The 20,741-nt window shown below is 45.0% G+C and overlaps 1 protein-coding gene across 2 annotated transcripts in view; it reads right to left on the bottom strand.

Moving 5' to 3' along the window:
• Positions 1–20,741, bottom strand: part of grik2 (glutamate receptor, ionotropic, kainate 2) — a 207,132-nt gene that overhangs the window by 99,980 nt on the left and 86,411 nt on the right. The window lies entirely within an intron of this gene.

The following is a 20,741-nucleotide window of genomic DNA, read 5'->3' as shown; positions in this document are numbered from 1 at the left end:
AGTGTCTGAAATAAAAAGTCAAAAAATAAGAAATGTAAACGTTTAAAAGGAGAAAAAGAAAAATGTCTTGAGAGGAATGTGCATGTCCCCCATAGCTTGGGTGTTAAAATGCTGTGCATGAACTGCAATGTCCCTGTCCCTGAGTCCACCCGGGGGACCTTTTTGTTGCATCCCTCTTCCCCTCATTTCCTATCATCCCTCTACCACTAAAGACTTATGCCTTAAAAAAAATAAAAAAATAAAAAAAAGGGTTAGGATCTAACTTGTTCTTCAAGATTCAACATCCCAGTGTCAGCTTGGACCCTCACCAGTTTGCATACAGAACCAACGGATCGACAGAGGATGTCGATGATCCACCGCGCTCCACTCAGCCCCAACACGCCTTGAAAAACACCCACATCAAGTGTGTGCTTGTTTGTTGATTTCAGCTCAGCATTCACAACACAATCGCTCCCATGAAAGTGATTGGCAACGGCTTTTGTCGTTGTAGGACCTTGGGGTTGCAAAATGACCATTACGCGAACCCTTGAACCCTTGAGGGACTTTCATTACCATGAAGTCATTCTTTCGTTTTTTTTGATGGATTTATGGAACGACTGTAGCGGGCAAATATGATTTGAGATATGTTGTGTACTGTCAGAAGGGTAGGTGCTTGTTGTTGTTTGTTTGTTTTACCGATTATGTTTGCAAGGAAAATATAACGGCTGCCTGGATTGTATTCAGCGGCCGTGTCTTTTTCCGGTGGAGGACGTTTTTGTACGCGCACCATCATTTCCAATTTCGAATGCTGTGAACACTTAAAAGGCAAGGAATGGGACATGCAACCATATCTACATTCAGCCACAACCAATCAGCTTCAGCCTCTACAATCTTTAAACATCAGTTGTAATCTTGTCATTCTGTTCGTCAAAACGAGCATTGCTCAACCCACGTGAGAATGTCTGCAAACCGGTGCGGGTGAGGCTCTCTTAGTTAGACGAGATTAGTGAATACACGTAATCCCATGAGCCAATTAAAAACCCCACCATGTATGAAAACTAAAATAACCCTAACGCAAGCATTTTAAGACTAGTGGGAGCTACGGGGGGGGGGGGGGGGTGACGTATAAGGGACCATAAAACGCCACAAAACTCAGCACTACAATAACATACAACAACAAGCAGCACTAACAGACTGTAGAGTCACAGCCCCAGGAACCCTGCAACACAGCTGTAAGGCAACGTTGTAGATTCCTGCTTCTTGGACTGCATCTTCACCTCTGAGAAACGGATCTCTCACTCCTTAAATTCATTAGCAACGCCCAGTAGATTTTTTTTCCCCCTAAATGATTCCTCTATTCAGTGGAGTTATTATATATATATATATATATATATATAGATTTTTATCAATTATTCCCAAAATCACACGGTGAGAGATTGTCCCACTCTCCCCTCCCTCTTGTTGTTGTCAGTTTGAAACAAGCGCCTGATTAAATAGAAACAATGATGCAAGTTTCAATTCATAAATAGAAAAAGCTAATCCTCTGCTTAAGATTTCCTTGGGGTGGAAGATTGAAGACTCTGTCGAGGGAGCATGTTAGGAAAATTGCGCTCCGCAAATTTTCTGCAGGCGTATGGAGGCATCTGTTCCAGTGATCTAGGTCAGATCATTTGTGTGAGTGTGTGTGTGTGTGTGTGTGTGTGTGTGGGGAGAGGGGGGGCATGTACTGGTGTGCAAAATGAGTGTTTTCACAGAAAAACAGGTAGCATATATATATATATATGTATATATATATGTGTGAGGAGAAGGGCAAATAAAGGGAGATGTTAGCGCTGGTGGATATGTGGATGCGTGACTGCGCGCTTTTGTGAACGTCTAACCAACCCGGATTTTCCATTCGCAGTCCTTGAAATGGTGATTTATTGAGAAGGCGTAGCCACGGGTGACATTCAGGACAGGCCTTTCTTTCAATGTCAGAGCGGCGTTCCATCAGGATGAGCCTTTCTCTCAGTGTCAAAGCTGCGTTTCATCACACTAGCCGATATCCACTTCCTCTGCATGTAATTAAAGAGGCCTTTTAATTAGAGCCGAGCTGAACGATTGCTCGCTGTCTGTCACGCGGTGCGGTCCACCACCTCCACCACGCAGCCCTACACGAGCAGCCCGCGAGAACCCGCTGAACCGGCGTGCTGAAGCAAGAAGGAAATGGAGAAACGTGCACGGATCAAGAGGCAAAGTCTGACAGCAAAAATGTCCATCCGTATATATACATCCATCCTGGTGTGAGAGAAATGTCTCCCCACCTGCAAAGTGTTACATGATGAGATTTCAGGGAACATCAACTCTAATTTCAATCAATTCATGCATTTGTGTACAGAGTGCGCGTATATATGGAGAATCCTATTGATAGTGGGAATGCAGATCAGCAACTGCTGCTGCATAGCCGAAGCCACAAGTTCTGAGGAGATTATACTTTAGCCTGCCACTGCTTTCATGTCACATCAGAGTAATAACCCAGTTTCTGACTTGTAGACAGTGTTCAGGTCAACATGTCCGTCTTGGCGGAGTTACGTAAATGTTTGAAAGGGCAAACCAATATGAATGCTTCGTGTCAAGTGCTGAGAGTTGCTGCAGGGGTGACGTATTTCTGTAGGCCAACCTGGAAGTTAGCGTCGCCCTGGTTCCCTCCACTAAAAGCCAATGGGGATTTTTGGATTATCGCAGAAAATAAGCTCTGTGGCAAAACAAACAGTTTATGATACTCACACGTTTTATTCAGCGAGATAATCTCCACTAATGAACACCACTTTTATGATTTTTTTTGAAGCGTAAATGGAATCGCCAGAAGTAAAAAAGCTAACGTTAGGCCATAAAGGAACTCCGCCACGATCGCATTGCTACAACGTCACCACCGCTGAGCTTCACTTTGAAGAGACTATAGATAGATATAGATATATAGACAGATAGATATAGAGTATAAACACAACGAGGCTGTAAAGGCGGCACTAGTGAGTAGATGACTTTCCGTGTTTCGGCATGAAGACGTTTAATGTCCGCGACAACCTCTGTAGTCTCATTTAGCCGCTTGTTAGCAAACCGCCTTTTTTAAGACACGTAAAAAGCTTCAAAATTCACGTAGACGTATTTTATGTCGTAGAACAAAACGTTGAAATCTCTTCAGCTTGTGTTAACCGCAGACCTTATCTCAGGCATCTGACCAAAAAACCCATCGACTTCCAGACGAGGGAACCGGAAGTGTAAAAATGCTGACTCATATCTGGGTTTTAGCACTGTAAACCCAGATTTAGAGAATATAGTAGTATATTGTCATACATACATAGGCAACCATCTTGTGTTGTTCGGTGAAGTGAACGCTCATGACATGAACATGGGAACCATCTCAACCACCCATGCAGCAGTACCCGAGTGGATTCAAATATTTACATCCCCATTGGTCATTGGCTATATATATACATATATATATATATATGTCTTAAGAGTCGCCTACTTTGATTGAAAAAGGTGTTTTGAGCGACATTCAAACAACTACAGAATGAAATGCTGCTACCATAAAAAAAAAAAACTTCATGTCTCAAGATTGAAGGGCACAATGGCCGTTCAGCTTTGCCACGCTGTTATTGTAAGAATTGTAAGAATTGACCTTTCAGCTTTCTTTCCCGTGTTCAACAGACAAATCTTTAAACGTAGCAGCCGAATCTGTCATTCCGTCATTTAAACTGAGATCCCTGCAACCCGCCTCCATATTATTGTTCTGTAAGATTCAGCTGAGAATGAGCTGTCATTCACCTGCACCTGTCTCTCTATACAGTCCAAGTGAGGACTTTCCTGATACCACGGGCCTGCGTTCTGTGAAGAATTCCTGATCCCATAATCAGTCGTAAATTCAAATCTTACACGGCACGCACATTTTTGTCAAGGTAATATCTTTGTTGAATGTACCGGAGCGCGTAGACGCGCTTGACTGATGGTGTGGATAACCAACCAAACTACTGTGGCCCGAGCTTTCGCCGACCTTTTAACATGCCCGCGTTCTGCGCGTTCTGCGATTGTTGTCCTCAACGCGCAATGCGCTTTCCATAGTCTGAGCACCTTTCACAAAGTGCCATGATGATGCTGCTCAGATGACTGCAGCGACAGCATCCGAAGCAGAAGGAGCTCACAGCTTCTCCCTGATAAAGCCGTTTACCAGAGTTGACGGAACAGCTTCTTTCTGTCACCGCGAACGAAGCAGAAGGCAGACGGAGGGAGGGGAAGGCAGAGAGAGGGAGAGAGAGAGAGAGAGAGAAACAATTAGCCTGGGGGTCCTCGGGATCATAAGTAATAATTTGAGTGAAATTAAGTGGCAGGTTTAACAAGCAGGGATAATTTTCACTTTTCCATTCTTCCTGGGGGAAATCTGGCCTTTAATTGAGTTAACACTTTTTGTTTGGCAAACACTCCTAAAGCAGGCCAAGACTGCCACTGCGTCTCATTACCGACACCCAGAATTGGTGTCAGCGCCCAACTATCTCCTACCATCTCTCCATCTGGCCTGCTGCCTTCCTCCATATCCTTTCTCTTTCCCCGTCCCTCACGCCCCTCGGGTCTTTAGCAGCTTTTGGGTTTTGGCGCGTTCGCAGGGTTAATGCTCTGAAACCTCTTGTGTGACCAAAATGATTTTCCTTGCGATCAGGAAAAGGGCCGACCGACGGACGCTTACCGTCCCAGAGCCATGCCGCCCAGCCTTGCCAAAAAGCTGGTAACATGTTGAAAAAGACTGGCGTGTTAGCATGAGGAGTAATACCTTTTTTTTGGATGACATTAGAGTGTATTTTAGAATGTTTTCTCCGTTTTGACTCTGAGAAACTCTAATTGCTAATCCCCCTGCACCCGCACAAAGTTTCCTTTGCGTTGACAGACGTTTGACTGAGCCGATCCCTGGGGAGCAACAGGTCGGCCAATGGCGTGGAGGCCGGAGTGAGTACCCTTCAGGGTAGTAGCGCTCTGGCACCTGAGACTTGGCATGAGCCTTCGGTGGGCTCTGTTGCTGGCCGTGCATGCTCTCTGAGGTATCCCCGTTGGTCGGGAGGACTGGCGGCGGAGTCTGACGGAAAGTAATTGAACGTTGAATTCCCCCCTCCTTTTTAGATTTGTTTTTTTGTGTGTGTGTGTGCTGGATTTTACTTATCACAAATACCCAGGCCCATTTTTACGGTGAGGTAGTTACTGCCGTTTTTATCGCCTTGTTAAAATATTAATAAAGTCATACAACAAACGTTTTTAGCGTGCTGTCTTGGAAACCGATGCTGTTCTTTCCCCCTGATGTTGTGTGCATTGTACGCCGGAGTGCAACATTTGCCTTTAATTTGTAACTCCCTCTTTATCTCTTTTAAATGAAGTCCAACCCGTTTTATCTTGATGGGATGACGTTATTTTTTCTAACTGCCGTGCAAGTCCTTTGGGGGCGATTTGAAGATAAAACAAACAAATACCACTGTTGTCCTTTTAAGATTGGCTTTAATCCAGGTTTATATTGCAAATGAGATGTAGATGAAGCGTAGTCTGTTTGCACCTATTTTAAAATATTGGGGGACAAATGAGGGGAGGGCAGGCTGACAACTTGGTTTCTGAGGAACATGAGCAAAAAGATCACTTTCCCTGTCCCTCTAACTCTGTTTGTGTGTAAATTCTCAGTAAAAGTGAGAACCACCCCCCCCCCAAAAAAAAAAAAAAAAACTAAAACAAAAAAAAAGAAGAAACATCTGTTCACAAAGCCTCCCATTGAGTCCATTGTGGTCCATTACTGGAGCTACTGAGAGAGAGGTGTGGGTGGTAGATTGTTGTTATTTGGACACCATACACCCCCACCCAATATCATGCAGGCTTTCTAATAACGTCATGCAGGCCTCTGTGGTGGGGATATTGAGCAGTACAGTGGGTGAACAATGGGATGGGAGTGGTGTGTGTAGAGGATGGTTGGTGTGTGTGTGTGTGTGTGTGTGTGTGTGTGTGTGTGGTTTGAGGGGTTGTTACTGTGAAACAGAAGGAAAGCAGTGGCGCCGTCACAGTGCCAGGCAGGACCCAGGATAACGGAGAACTCAATGGAGTGTTAAATGGGAAATCATCTGTTTTCAGCCACGGATTTAATGTCATTGCTGCCTCTCACTCGCTGCCGCCCCCCCCCCCCCTCCTGCGTCTCTTTTTACTTCTGTGTTTTGTTTTTGTCCGACACCCCCCCCCCCCCCCCCCCTAACAATTCACGCCCAAATTTTTACACTCCCCACTCACTTTGCGGTCGTCTCCCGTCTGTGTCCTTTAGATGTTTTCTCTCTTAGCCATCCGCCCACTCTGTCCTCTGCCTCATCATGCCCCCCCCCCCCCACCCCCCGCAGGCCCTCAGGTTATCTCACACACCATGGGGCAGTTTCTCCACCTCGTGTTCAAAATGGGCCATTTGGAGTTTGCAGTGTCGGCCCGTATACCCTGCACGTATACCCGTTTCTGCAGAACGCTCGGAGCGTCCCTCATTCGGATGTCTCCATTAGGCAACGGGAGAGAACCCCAAAAACTTGGAAGAAACACGCCACCACCTCCGCCGCCTTCCCTTGCCACCCAGACGCGGGCCTCCGTTTCCATTTCCCTGCCCAGATTAACTCATCCATTTACAGCCTCAGTTAATGGCTTAACTCATGAGGAAAGTCATCAAGCGTTATGGCTTTAAAAGAGAGTAAGCTGATTTAAAAACATTCCCCCCGATTTGAGATTGTTTTTTTTTTTGGGGGGGGGGGGGCGTTGTATTCTTTTAACACAGTGTTGAATTAAGCAGACGGCCGTTAAGTCGGACACTTTCTCCTGCGCAGAGCGCTTGAATGGGTTCATGATTCAGCCGAAGCACCATTTATCCTTTCAGAGGAGCTAATTGATCCCCCCCCCTCCCCATACTCTCCCTTTGCTTTATGGGGAGTGGAGGAAAAGAATACCCTGCCTCTGTGTACATGCGCATCTCCTCTTTAAGAAAAAAAAATAAACCATCACCTCTGGTATCCTCTGACAGTGTTACATGTACTAACGAACTCCAGGAGTTACTTTATTCTTAAGGGCTGCAGTTGTAGTTGCAGTTTTTTTGTTGTACAACAAGTTCAAGTACAAGTTCCCCCCTACCTCATCTATTAGAACTTCAGCAAAACATGTATAGTGTCTGTCAAAGAATATTTTGGGCCTGAGTTTGGAAATAACTAAAACGAGGAAGGCAAAGGCAAAGAAAATATCAAGAAAAGAGTTTTTGTACGTACAAAACCCCCCCCAAATTTATGTGTAGCCAAAGACTGATTCATCTCATTCCTCTGTGCCATAGAGCTCCATTGTTGTCCAAAAGTATTTAAAAAAAAAACACTGCACGACATGTTCCTTCATTACTATTTATTTTGACTCATTCCCACATACGCCGCCGCCGCCTCAAATACCCCCTAGAGCACCAAATGTGGATCATTCCACTGCTGAAAATGGCCCCCAACCATTGCACTATTTCCTCATTTTCTTTATACATACGTATACTACATTTCTTCAGTAGGAACCGATGGGCTTAGATTAACACATTGTTGGGGTTTCATGGGATCTGTTGACAATATGAAAAATATAGCCTGATGATGCAGCCATTAAAAAGCCTTTAAATATCATTTTCTTTTTGAATTTTCTTGAAAAGAGTTCAAATTGTGTGGGAATAATTATGCACATAATCATAACAGTGATTTGTTATTACTACCATTCTAGCATATTATCATTAACTGTCTCCAATTACAAAAAACCCCCCCTAACCCTTTCAACTGAGATACTATTACCGTGATTACATGTTCTCTGCCCAAGTGAAATTTGCCGAAATAAAATCATGTAACATGTAGGTTTGGCAGCTGAGGAGGCCTATCTTGTGTCCACACACAAAAAGAATGCCCATCTTTATTAATTCTAAATATCATCTCTTTCAAGTTAACCTCACACCTTTCCCCCAAAGACGCGTCATCGTCAAATTCTAGGAGTGAATCCAAAACCGAAACACGCTCTATCACCAACACCAACCTCAACAATGCTATTTACTATTACTAAACCGCGACCGCTTCACAGCGTTGACCACGTGTTAGAAAGCCATTAGTTGGCTTTAGGAAAAGAGAAATTCAAGCCGCGGTCTCCCGGGTGAAAAACCTGAACTTGATCCATTTAAAGTCTTCCGTCTAAACCTGTATTTACAGAGGACTTTGTCGCTCTTTATTCCATGTCACCTGACTTCCTAAAGCCCATCTGCGGCCAGAACTAAACCCCCGCGGCTAAAAAAAATAGCCAAAACACCCTATATATATATATAATATACAGCGTCTATTTGAAGGTAAGGAATGCTACTTTTATAGAAATGGCTTATTTAACCGTATCTGGTTATGTATCGGATCGTCTTATAAGGGGGAGAGGCACACCCCTAATGAACGCCAGCCAGTAAGCCTGCATTCAGTTTGACCTCGCCACCACAGCGAAGGCTGCATCGCGAGAGCGCTCAACGCGTAAACCAGGCGGCGTGTTACTCAACAAGCGATGGTGCGGCGGTACTTGGCTGGATGAATCAGGGGTGGCGACGGCAGACCGTAACAACAGCTCTGTCTTTTGTTAAAACCTCGCAGCAGTGACCTTGTTTATTGTGCATCCAGCTGATTCACAAGGTCCAGCTACAGTCCCCGAGGTCACGGACTGAGGTCACTCAAGCTACGAGCCATTTGTCTGTTCAAGCGGATGAATAGCTTTAAACAGCCTCAGTAAACCTGCGAGGGAGGCTTTTGATAAGAGTTTCTCACAGTGGGGGATGAATAGTGTAAAAAAAAAAGAAAAAAAAAAGGGAACATGCCCGGCAAAATACCTTGGTTTGCTTGAAGTCTTTTTGATTTTCAGGTAAGAAAGCAGCAGCCCTGGGGGCCTTTGGGTTTGAGCTTTTAAGGTATGTCTGAACGTCTTCAGCCCTGCGTTTGACTCATCCACGCCGTTTGATCTGTCCCCTGTCAATGCACCGCAACTTGGGGGTAATAATGAGCGTGGCTTACAGATGACTCGGTGGTGGCTGTTAATGTTATTAACCGCATCAGGGCGCAAGCGGACCTTCAGTTTTGTTTCAGAGAGGCTGCTGCGTTTACAAAAAACCCGTCCTTTACAACGTGTCCTCAGCCAGGAAACGGAACAGGGCGAGTGCACTGGACTACGCCTGCTGTGTAAAGCGACTCTAACGAGCCTGACAAGCGAACAAGGTAGAGGCCATCTTGGTAATCCCAGAGACTGTCGAGTTCATGGCTTTTAACCCCAGTTTCAGACACAATTTTTGACTCATTTTCATGATCATGCCGGTTTGGGGTCACAACAGTTGACCTTGTGTGAAGTGATTAAGTTAAGGACTGAGAGAACGATAAGGAAAGCCTGAGAAAGGAAAATCTATTCTGTCTTTGTATATATATATATATATATATATATATATACCTCTGTATGTGTGTGTGTGTGTGTGTATAATGGATGCACATATACAAAGGTTTAGTAAGCAGCCATAAACTGGTAAACCCGCTGTCATGCTTTGTTTGTGCATACATCGCTGTACACAGATACACAGTACACAACTACAGCAAACATGTAATGTGTATATACCCGATATAATAACACATTTTATTAGAGGAAAATTAAGATTTTTAGATTTAATGGCGCTACAGTCTCATCATACAGTGCTCCTTAAAGTTAAGGCCCGATCTCCTCTTAGATTCACCCGATGCAGGTGCTGCTAAGAGCAAGGGAATAACTACAACCTGATAGAGAAGAAGCGGTTTGTGACACTCCATGGTTATACACCGATCCGACAATACTGTGAGGTCACGCGATAGCTCGTTGCACGCACTACTTTTGTCTTTCTCTGCCTCTTATAATACCAATACAGATAGTGGCGTTCTATATTATCATGTTCTCAAAATATCATGCATTTGATCCCTCCATTCTTCCACTTCCTCTCAGTGGGCCAATCATGGGGAAGAACCTTTCAAATGATCCTTTAATCTTTCAGCGAACGCACAACGATGGAGAACCGAATCCATAGCGCCCCCAGCGCTCCAATAAGCTGCGAGGCTTTGCTGAGTGTGAGCGTCACTGCTTCGCCACGCCCCCTTTTGATTATGGTTATGTGCGAGTGTCAAACCCGTCTGTCTCTGTTTGATGTTTGAAGAGGACACGGAAGGCGGAATGGCGCGAGAGACCGAAAGAGAGAAAAAAAAGAAAAAAAAAAAAAGAACAGTGTTGTCTTTGATCTCGCTCAAAGCAACACAAATGAAATTTTAAGTCTTGGAGTGGCGCTTTGCTAATTAAAAAGACTCCTACTCCGTCAGGCATGCTAATGCCCAGGCCTTGAATGGACTGTAGACATGGCTATGAGCAGAGCTCTGCCATATTGCCTTAGCAGCAGAATCCACTATCCCGTGACTAAGACACACTGTCAGGAAGACTAATAGTCTCAACACTCAAGTGAATCTGATGAGTTTTTTTCCCCCAGCGAGCAGATAATGAGCAGAGAAAGGAATCTGCTATCGGATCTGCAACTGGATCAGGATCAGGTGTGATGAGAGGGCTTGGAATTCGCTGTGGGCTTCGGCGTGGCCGTGGCGAGCGTGGTGGAATGTGAGTCATAGTGAAACGACGAGAGGGGCGATCGATATGCTGCCATCGGTGCAAAGAGTAAGCATGGCGCTGCGTGGCTCCCATACCTTGCTCTACAGGAGGGGAGGTTAAAAGACGAGTCCACTGGCCATGAGATTCACGAAGCTTCCCCGCACAAAGGCTTGCTCCTAGCGGCGAATTTCTGAGAAAATTCTTCCAGTGATGATGTTTTTTTTCGAAGAATTTCCCCTGACAAGGCGAGGCAGGAGAAAATATTCTCGTCTCACGTTCGCGATCGACCTCGTCAGAGATGCGCTCCCTGGTCACCGCCGCACCTGCCCTCCATCAGCTCCATCAGCTCCATCAGCTCTGCAGTATATCTACCCCAGTTCTCCAGCCGCTCATCGACTCGAGTGTCGTGTAGGCTTAGCGGCAGCTGCCTCTGAAGGCCCACTCGTCATTTATCTATCAGTTATTTTCCCGTATCCCTGCATCAGTTTGTTACTAACCCCTGCCTCTCTGTGTCCAGGATCACCTTCAGCCTGCCCGTCTCCCTGATTGTCTCCCAGCTGTCCTCATCCGCCCACGCCAGCCTCGTCCTGCGTTACCTTCACTCCTCCCTGTTGCCTCGCCTTATCGATTTCACAGAGAGCGCACCTTTATTTCCTTATTTTTGTTTCAGCCAATCGCGCCTTTTTAAAAGGATGCGTCACGCCTAGCGACGGGGGTCGACCACACCTCCTCGCTAAGGTAAAGGTTTCTGTCCCTTCCTTGCTCCGAGTTGCCCTGAGAGTTTTCCTGCATCACTCCTGAGCTCGGACTCCTCGCTGGAACATTTCACCGACCTTCGACCTTCGCAAAGACCCTTTTACCTTTTTTAATGAGACGATTATTTTTTGTTGGATAAAAGAGCATCTCATTGCAAACCCAACTACTGTTCTCCTGTTTGGCTTCCTGATTTTCTCTTGAATCTCCACTTGTTCCCCATTAGTGAACATAAGATTTGCCATTTGAAATCTAACCGCTACTACTATACTTCACGCACACCTTTTTGCTGTATGCACAGTGTTTTAAGCGTATTTGGAAACGCTGGGATCTTGACTGGGATGTAAAATGCTGTTTAATACTGCACAACGTGAAGATAATGATACCGCAGCAGGGTGGAAGGGGCGAATCCGGTTTTGTTCGACTTAAAACGAGTTGGGCCAGGGACATAAAGTGGCTGAGCAACGGTCCTTTTCCCTACTTCCTACCCCCCTATTTCCAGCACCCTTGCTCAGACCACACCTGTCTTCGAACTCTTGGTTGACTACCATTCATTCTGGTGTCTGATAAACAAATAGGGACATGCTGAACAGATCGAAGCGAGATTTCTCCAGAGCGGAGTTATCCCCGAGAGAGAAATTTTGATTTCATATTACATCTGCTTTGTCCGCATAATCTGACATAATCTCCTCGGCATGTAAAACGGGCTTCTGGGCGGACCCTTCTTAAGTGGACTAGGATGTGTGCACTAGTAGCCAACGACAGGGTATTTCTATGCGTTTCTTTACGGTAGCAGTTGCATGGTCTACTGTGCTATGTCATACTACAGGGCAGCTTCTTTCCTCCTCAACTCCACCTCATCCATACCACTGCCTTTGCATAATATATGTATAGTATAGTTTCAAATACTTACTCCAACTTTCATTTCACTGTGTTGCAGAATGACTAGTATTCGCATCTCGAACCTTCAACCTCATTTCGAAGGATATTAGATATCCATTCATTTCATTTCGACAAATGGCAAATGAGTCAGAGTGAGCAATAAATAAGGGGGGAGCAGCTGCTGACCTGAACAGGCCTGAACACAGGATGTGTCCTTTTGAAACTTCATAAGGCGGTCGGAGAGTTGAGCCAATCAAAGGCAACGTTTGAGCAGAAAGCCCTTAGAGAACATACATTACAGCTGCACATGAAGTCCTGTCCTTTTTTGTGTGTGTGTGTATGCTTTATGTTTTTTTTTCATGTTTTACAATACACACCCTGTATATAGCATGGATGCCTCACAAGATCAGATTCTCTCATTTTCAAACGTGCAGTCTTTCCTCAGCCGTAACCGACTCAAGCTGACTCAAGTGACATTGCTTTTAGCAGATTTTGTGCAGCTCCCTCTGAGGCGACAAAAGGCATTTTACAACTTTTACTCTCCAGCACAGACCTCTAAACAGATTGAGATTGTAAAATTGAGGAGGTGCCCCTTAAAGAGAACTGGATGCAGCGTTCCAAAATAGAGCCCCTATTTGTTTTCCGACGCTCGCCAGCCGCAAACGCTGAAAAGTTATTCGGGCGTTTGCATATTTTGCCAGCGTGCAGATTCCCTGAGCCCACTGAGCGCGGACGTTAGAGTCGTGCCCTCGCTAAGCTGGGCTGACTCCAGGCAAGCTTTTGAATTTCTACATACAAAGAATCATGTTGTGTTTAGAGGGCGTCACATGACCTGCAGTTCCAACTGTGGCCACCACACCGAAATCGATGCATAGTCCAGCACTGTTCCTGGGGGGAGGGGCTTCCAGTGGCCAACTGGAGTACTGCAACATAAAACCTGTGAGCCCAGGACAACATGTCAACTGTTGACAGCACACCTCAAATGGAACACAGGGTCAATTATTTCTTTTTTTTTTACTGGCTTAACATATCTCATAGAGTTTTGTGTGTGTGTGTGTGTGTGTGTGTGTGTGTGTGTGTGTGTGTGGCTATAAAGTCTGTGGCACTGGTTACCAAACTGTACTGGTTGTGACCAGTTCAACTAGAGTGATTTTTAATGTTATTGAAGAAATAGAATGGAGGACTAAAAGGACTCCTTCAGACTCCTTCAGAGACCCCCTCAAGTCGGCGTTGTAGAGAGCGACTTGTCTCCCACAGTCCTCCGGGGCTCACAGAGACCCCAGCAGGCACTGCGTGGCTCTCTGGGTGAAGTTTGTGGTACCAGAGTCACCGCCCCTCGCCCCCCCGCCAGCACTGCCTCACCCTAACGTCCCAGCAAAATGTCATAGCCAAATCCCGTCCTCGTAGTTTGGGCAATACCAGAGGCAGTTCCAAGTGTTGCGAGCCAGAGAGGGAGAGACAGAGAGACAGCTTCGGCGCACACGGGGAAGCAGATGGAATAAACTAAGCTGAGCGAAGCCCCATCTAAGAGGCAGAGAAGGGCGCGGTCCAACGGAAATCGTCCCCAGCACCGAGCGTGGGGCCACAGCCAAAATGCGGAATAACCAAAATATTAGTCTCCCCCTAATGAGAACTCCTTCAAAACAGCTCTAACTTCAGACAAAGCCTTTGGAAGCATTTCAAAGCCACAGCACCAGCCTCACCGGGGGGGGGGGGGGCGTGTCTCACAAAGCAACACAAAAGCTGTCCGTCTCGAGGCCATGGAGTGGAGCACGATCTGGGCAGGTCCCCGCTCTCTGTGCTGGCTGTTTGTATTCTGCTGTGCGCTGCGACAGGTCCAGCAGCCCCCGAACTCTGCCCCCCCACCCCCCTTTAAACCAGTCCAGGCCATGTTTCCCAGCCTGCTCTGCCACTCAGGGAGGTCTCCAGCGATACGGCATGACTGACAGGTTGGAACAGGAACGGGCAGGATAGAGACGAAAAACCCGTCGTCTCTCAATCCCTCCGCCGGACTCGTCCTATTCCAGTTCACTCGTCTCTTTTTCAGCCTCGCCGACACCCCCCTCCACACACACACACACACACACACACACACACACACACGCAGTCAACCACTGCTAGTGGAGAAATAAATTGCTCTTTAACAACTCATCTCTTCATGAAGACCGCCACAACAAAACAAATGCATTCCACAAGAAGAGATACGGAAAACACATCCTACACAGAATGGATGTAATTATGGGTTACTTGTATTGTATTATATTTAAAATAAGATTAAACTTTCTTTTCTGTATGACTTCCAGCACTTCTGTATTTGCAGTGTGTTCTCAATGCTCAGTTCACCAAAAAAAAAAAAAAAATGGTGAATGTGTTTCTTAATTTGCTTTATTTGCAGGATTTCTTTCTAAACACTGTATGGTGTGTTGTCAAAGTGGTGAAAATCTTTTTTCGTCATTTGCTTGTGTGTGTGTGTGTGTGTGTGTGTGTGTGTGTGTGTGTGTGTTGAGCTCTCTCTCTCTCTGGCATTGTAGTCATACACAATAGACTACCCTTTGTGGTTTGGAAACGAGCTAATCTTCTTTTTTTTTCGGTATTTTGCTCCTCTGTGACAGTCAGCAGTGCAGGCAGACAGGAAACACTCTCAGATATCGTGAGCATCTCATTACTGAAAAAAGGAAATTCGACAAACATTTCCATGAAAGCGAGATACTTGAGGTTTCCTTCTTGACTTTGGACGTAGTAAAAAAAAAAATGTTATTACGAGGTTAATTTATTTAGTTTCCTCAGCCATATCTCACCTCATCTGGTTCAGCTGTTATCATCGCGCGGCCAAAGTGTGGATTTGTTTTGCACTGGTTACGTTGAACATGTAACGTATGTGGATGTGCTGCAGAATGCACCTTTTTTTAACGGGCTATACCTGCAACGCGCTCGGCATGTGGTGGCGTTCTCTTCGAACGACTCTTAAGGAGGAGCAAGTTCGCTCGAGGGTTCATTCAAAATCAAGACCCACAGGGCAGAAGCCCTTTTTGATACAAAGCAGCTGACATATAGTATGGCTGCTTATAAATATAGACACTTTGTGGCCCATTTCTGTGTCGGATTAGTTGGGAGTAGTATTTCAGTGAAAACACTCATTCCACTCAAATGCGCAACTGAGCGCCACAGGAAAGCATTCCTGCCTGTGGCCATCAGCCTGTTCAACTCCTCCCTCTGAGTGTCGGACTGGAAAATCTGGACCTGCTACACCTGCCATATACTACCTCATTATTTATTCTTTATTCTCTATTTATATTCACCAGTGCAATACATATATATATATATATACATTGTTATTGTATATATTTCTTACTTTTATTTTTCACTTAAATGTTGTTCTTTCTACATTCTTGTTCTTGTACATACTCTCATTTCAACATGTATGCTACTTTCTACTCTTGAATGGGAGCACCGGTACTGTATAACCCCCCCCCCCCGGGATCAATAAAGTATTTCTGATTCTGAAGCGTAGTGCTGCAGCATCCCCGATGTAGCCATAGCGCTGTTGTTATCACGTGATGGATATTCCATACTTAGATCATAATGATAGCTGAACAATCTGAGCGAAATCCGGACGCAGAACAAGGCCACGCAATGTGGCTAAAAGCTGCTGGAAAGAACGAATAAATGGTGCAAAAAAAAAAAAAAGCCAAACCAGTTTTCTGCCAAACGAGACAATCAATGGACAACTAAATGGAGAGGATTAATCCATATTTCATGTATGTAATATATATATATATACAGTATGTAAGGCTCATAACAATTCTCGATAAAAAATGAATTAATAATTATAATATACATTGTCTAAATGCAAGTGCGTTCATTGTTTTTTTTGGGGCTGGTAAACCTTCAGCAGAGCTTCCCGCTATTTAATACCATACTTTTCTCATGTGACTCATCCCGCCCTTTCCCGGTGTCCACCGCATGCCTGCTTTGAGTGATGCTCAGATTAATATGAATCCTGGAATACGTCTGATGTCTGTGTGACATGTTTTAGAACTCTGTTTCCGATCCGACTTTAAATGATATCTGTCAAAAAAAAAAAAAAAAAAAAAGGAAATAGCTTTCCGTCACTGCCCTATTTAAAATGTACCCGCAGGTATGGCATATTTATGGTAATGTGGGAATAGAAATGATTCAGCGGCGATGCTGTGGCTTCCGAATACCAACTCGCGCTTTCAGGAGCTGCAACAAAACGAAGAGACGACCTTGGCGCCTCGAGGGTCAGCTTCCTCGGACGGAGGGGGGGGGGGGGGGGTAAAAGTTGACGTCTCGCACTCCAATGTATGACAAAAGAGATAAATGCAGAAATTACGGTCGTGCCTGAGTGTGTGTTTTTTTTTTTTTTAACCTGTTTCAATTTTGCAGGGCACACAATGAATCAGACAGCAGCTTAAGCAATTAACAAGGAGAGACATTATGGTAATGAGAGCGTAGAGCTTGTAAGGTCACTCTCGTCGCGCATGTTAAGCCATGACTCAGGGCAGGGATTCTCCGCCTCCAGATTAATTGAAGGCAGCATAAAGGAATGAGGCGCAGAATTAGTTTACCTGATTTGTCACACGCAGCCACGTGCAGTCCCCGGACCAAACTCCACTGGTTTGTTTGATCAATCGCCGTCATCGCCATTTGACGCAGCGACGCAGGTCGGAGCTGCAGTGAGTAAAAGCTGCAGCAAAACATCCCAGCAGCTTCATAATAATCAGTGGTGATCCCTATCTCCTGTCCTGGGGGCATGTAGCTGTTCTTTTCTCTGGACTGGGAACCTTTCCAGGAGGACATCGAGGGTCTCCCTCACTGCTTTACAGACTACACCCGTTTCCCGTGAGGAGCGCTGCACCCTGCGAATAAAAAGGTCAGCAATAAACCGTGGAATAATAAGAAGATCAAAGGCCTTCTCGACAGAAATAATAGAGTGTCTTATTAGGGGAGTAGCGAGTGAGGGAGGGCATTCAGTCAAAGCCATAGTAAAAATGCTCAGGCTCTCAATCGCTAACCACGCAATAGTTTAACAGTTAATTCAAAGTGTTTTGGACCATGACTGATTCTCAACAAAGCCACATTGTTTTTGTGGAGCGGTTTATACTTCAGCAGCAGAGTGGTACGTCAAATTGAACGACGCAACACAGCTAGGATGATAACATCCTCCATTTTGGACCATTTTGCAATGATAACAATAACAATGAAGAAGAAGAAGAAGAAGAAGAAGAAAATGTATTTGTGCAGCACTTTTCAAAACAAAGTACAATGTGCTTTACGTGATTAAAACAGTTCAGGACTGCAATGGGACAATTAAAATAATACAAAATGGAATAAAATACCTAACAATAAGATAAAAACAATGACAATAATAATAATAAAAGAGATACAACATGTTGTATCTGTTGTAACAAGTGTGCTAGCATTAATAAAAAGCTGATTAAGTGATTTTAAAAGATGTCACTGATTTTGCAAGGCTCAGATCTTCAGGCTGGGAGTTCCAGAGGTGCCCAGTCACCTTTAGTCCTGAGACTTAAGCCCTGCCTGAGGATCTGCGCCAACTCACTTTTCAAAGGCGATCCAATAGTACGCGACGATCAGCCGCGTCGAATGCCGAGCTGAGGCCGAGAGGAGTTCCATTCAAATCGTCTCCGGCAGAAGTAAGTAAGTCGACATTTATCAATGACGTTATGATTATTCGCAAAAAAGGCTCCAAATGTACAACCTTCTCTAAAAGTTTCAATAAAAATGGTCATTTAGAAGTGGGTGTAAAATGTTTCAAAGCCGCGTTTCTTAAGAATGCTTAAGGCAGGAGGAAGCACAGCTAGCGGACCGAGAGCTGTTATACACTTAACATAACAAAATGGTGGCACCAACACTGTTGAAAACCTCCTTCATGGGCTTCATGAAGGCTTTAAATTTGGAAATTGTGTCCTTTTTTTTTAAAGTGCACAATGAAAGGGGCCTGAAAATGACTGAGCGAGACAGGGGGCAGGGGGTGCAGTGTAGAGACGGGCTCACCGGTCACATGACCAATCCGGAGTCTGACTTCATTTATGTTATTTGTGAAGATTGACAACAACAACAAAAAAAACAAATTTGCACACCGATTTGACGGTTTTGAGAAGAACTCTGGGGTTATGACGGGTTATGCCGCAATGACGTGGACGTTAGTTCTTTCAGAATTTCACATGACACCGCCGGATTGTTCTTTTTCTTCATCCATTTCCGCTTCGCTTGATTGCGCAGGTTATTGTACCAGCTGCCGAGAATACAGTTTGAGGGGCGGTAGCAACTTCCAATTGTTAGCTTTAAATGTATACGTTGCAGCAACTTTGGCTCCAAACATATTGTGATTATTATTATTATTATTCTGCTATAGACCACACTGTCCAAACTGCAGTTCCAACTGCAGAATGCCAAACAGTGGTGCTGAGCGGAGAGGCAGTGCGAACGTGAAGTCTCTGGACTCTCTCACTCACTCACTCACACTGCAATCTGTCGTGATCTGCAAGTCCATAAGTTACGGCGCATCAGCAGTCCACTACTTAAAACACACACACACACAAATGAAGCCGTTAATCAAACGTTTACAGAACCTTTCACCATGTCAATATGCATTAGCTGCTGACTGATTGCCATTTGTCTAATTAATCAATCCCCACCTTCAGACTCAATTGCCATTAATTCACTGATGAGCAGGGTCACGGCGCACTCCTCGCGCACATAAATCTTCGCCCGTCGCTGATCCAAAAATAACCGCCCGGCTCTCTGCATGCCTGATGACTCTCCACAGAGAGAGAGAGAGAGAGAGAGAGAGCGAGAGCAATGAATGTAAACACAAAGGCGAGTAAGATCTTTTATTTCCCCTCGCCTCTGCTTCTTTGTGTGGACTTAAGACATCAAATTGACTCCGGTGCTCCATGCAGAAGCTTGTGCTGGAAGCTAGTAGCTATGAGCTTTATGCGTTTTTTTTTTTTTTTTGAAAAAAGGTACAGTTATTAGACACACAGTCCATTTCAGGTCTCAAGTGAGAAGCAGTATTGATTGAGCCACAAATCCAACAAAAGGGACTTAAACTGTGTAACACCCACTCTCCGATATCAATCCAGAAACATGACTCAGCGAGATCTCTTGTAGAGAAAAAAAAAGAAAGAAAAAAAAGGGGTGGGGGGGGGTAGAATTCTGTTCCCCAGAGGTAAGCCACTGTTTTCAATCAGCAGCCAACATGCTGCCGCTGCCGTCGCCGGCGCTTTCCAACTGGAATCAGACCAAGCGGCTACATCGGCCCCGCGTTTAACACCTCAACAGCCGTTGTGGGAATAAAACACAAGGGCTCTGATTTCACTTCTGCCCCCCCTCACCCACTCCCTGTCCTCCTCCTTCTTCTTCTTCTTCTTTTCCATTCATCCCCCTCATCTCATAACCTTTCTCTCCTCCATTACTCTCTTTTCCTTCCCATTCCTCGTCTCTCGTGGGTTGGCTTCTTTTTTTTTTTTGGCAGGGCTCCCAGATAAGAGTATGGTATGAAAGCGGCGTGGAGGAACAGTTATTACAGGCAGCGTGCTCTGATCAGAGGGGTTCCAGATCACAGCGACGGAGACTCTTCTTATCGCACCCAGGGCGGGCAACTCCGCTCACCATTTGACTCCCTCGGGACGACTGGGAAGCTATGGCAAGAGAAGTCACCCGAACAAGTCCATTATGTCCAGAACAATGCTTCATATCTTCAGTGACTTCATGTCTGTTAAGAACAGCCAACTGGCGGAGAGTTTTTTTGGTAGATTGGTTCAACTGTGGTAAGAAATACACGTGCCCCGTATGACTTACGGTGGTTCAGTGGGCTAAAAAATGCTGCGTCAGCAAGGTTCTGCCCCACTGACGCAGCATTTTTTTTTTTTTTTTTTTTTTTTTTTTTTTCAAGCATCTCCGGAGTGTTATTTTTGTCACTCGTCCATCTCAGAAAACAGATACGCCTCTATTTTTACAACCCCAACAAATCGATACTGACTCAGAGAGCACACTCAACGACACCTGACCCCCCCTTTTTTTTTTTTTTTTTTACGCTCCAGTTCTACGCTCTTTCTCTTGCAAGTTTACTCTGCGTCACGTCTCTGCCGTGGTTTCCGTGTCAACTGAAAGTGTTTTGCCGAAGAAGTCAAGTCAAGAGATTATTTGAAGGTCTTTCACTGTGCTTTCTAAACATACCGAACACACGTTTGCAGCCCAGGCACGATTGACACTGGTAATAGATGCTTTGTGGCTGTACTTACAGTGCAATCACTATACAACATCAAGCTGCCTTAGTTATGTTTTGTATCCGCATTTCTTGAATAGCAGAAGGGAAACTGACAAAATCTGTGAAGCAGTAGGAGAAACGCTAAAGAAGTGACAGAAACAAACAAGATTTTCTTTTCTGAACATGTACAAAGACAAAG

This window comes from Enoplosus armatus, chromosome 9, assembly GCF_043641665.1.
Source record: "Enoplosus armatus isolate fEnoArm2 chromosome 9, fEnoArm2.hap1, whole genome shotgun sequence".
Classification (NCBI taxonomy): domain Eukaryota; kingdom Metazoa; phylum Chordata; class Actinopteri; order Centrarchiformes; family Enoplosidae; genus Enoplosus; species Enoplosus armatus.
Note: the sequence above shows the minus strand (reverse complement) of the source record. Positions and strands in the feature narration are given on the sequence as shown.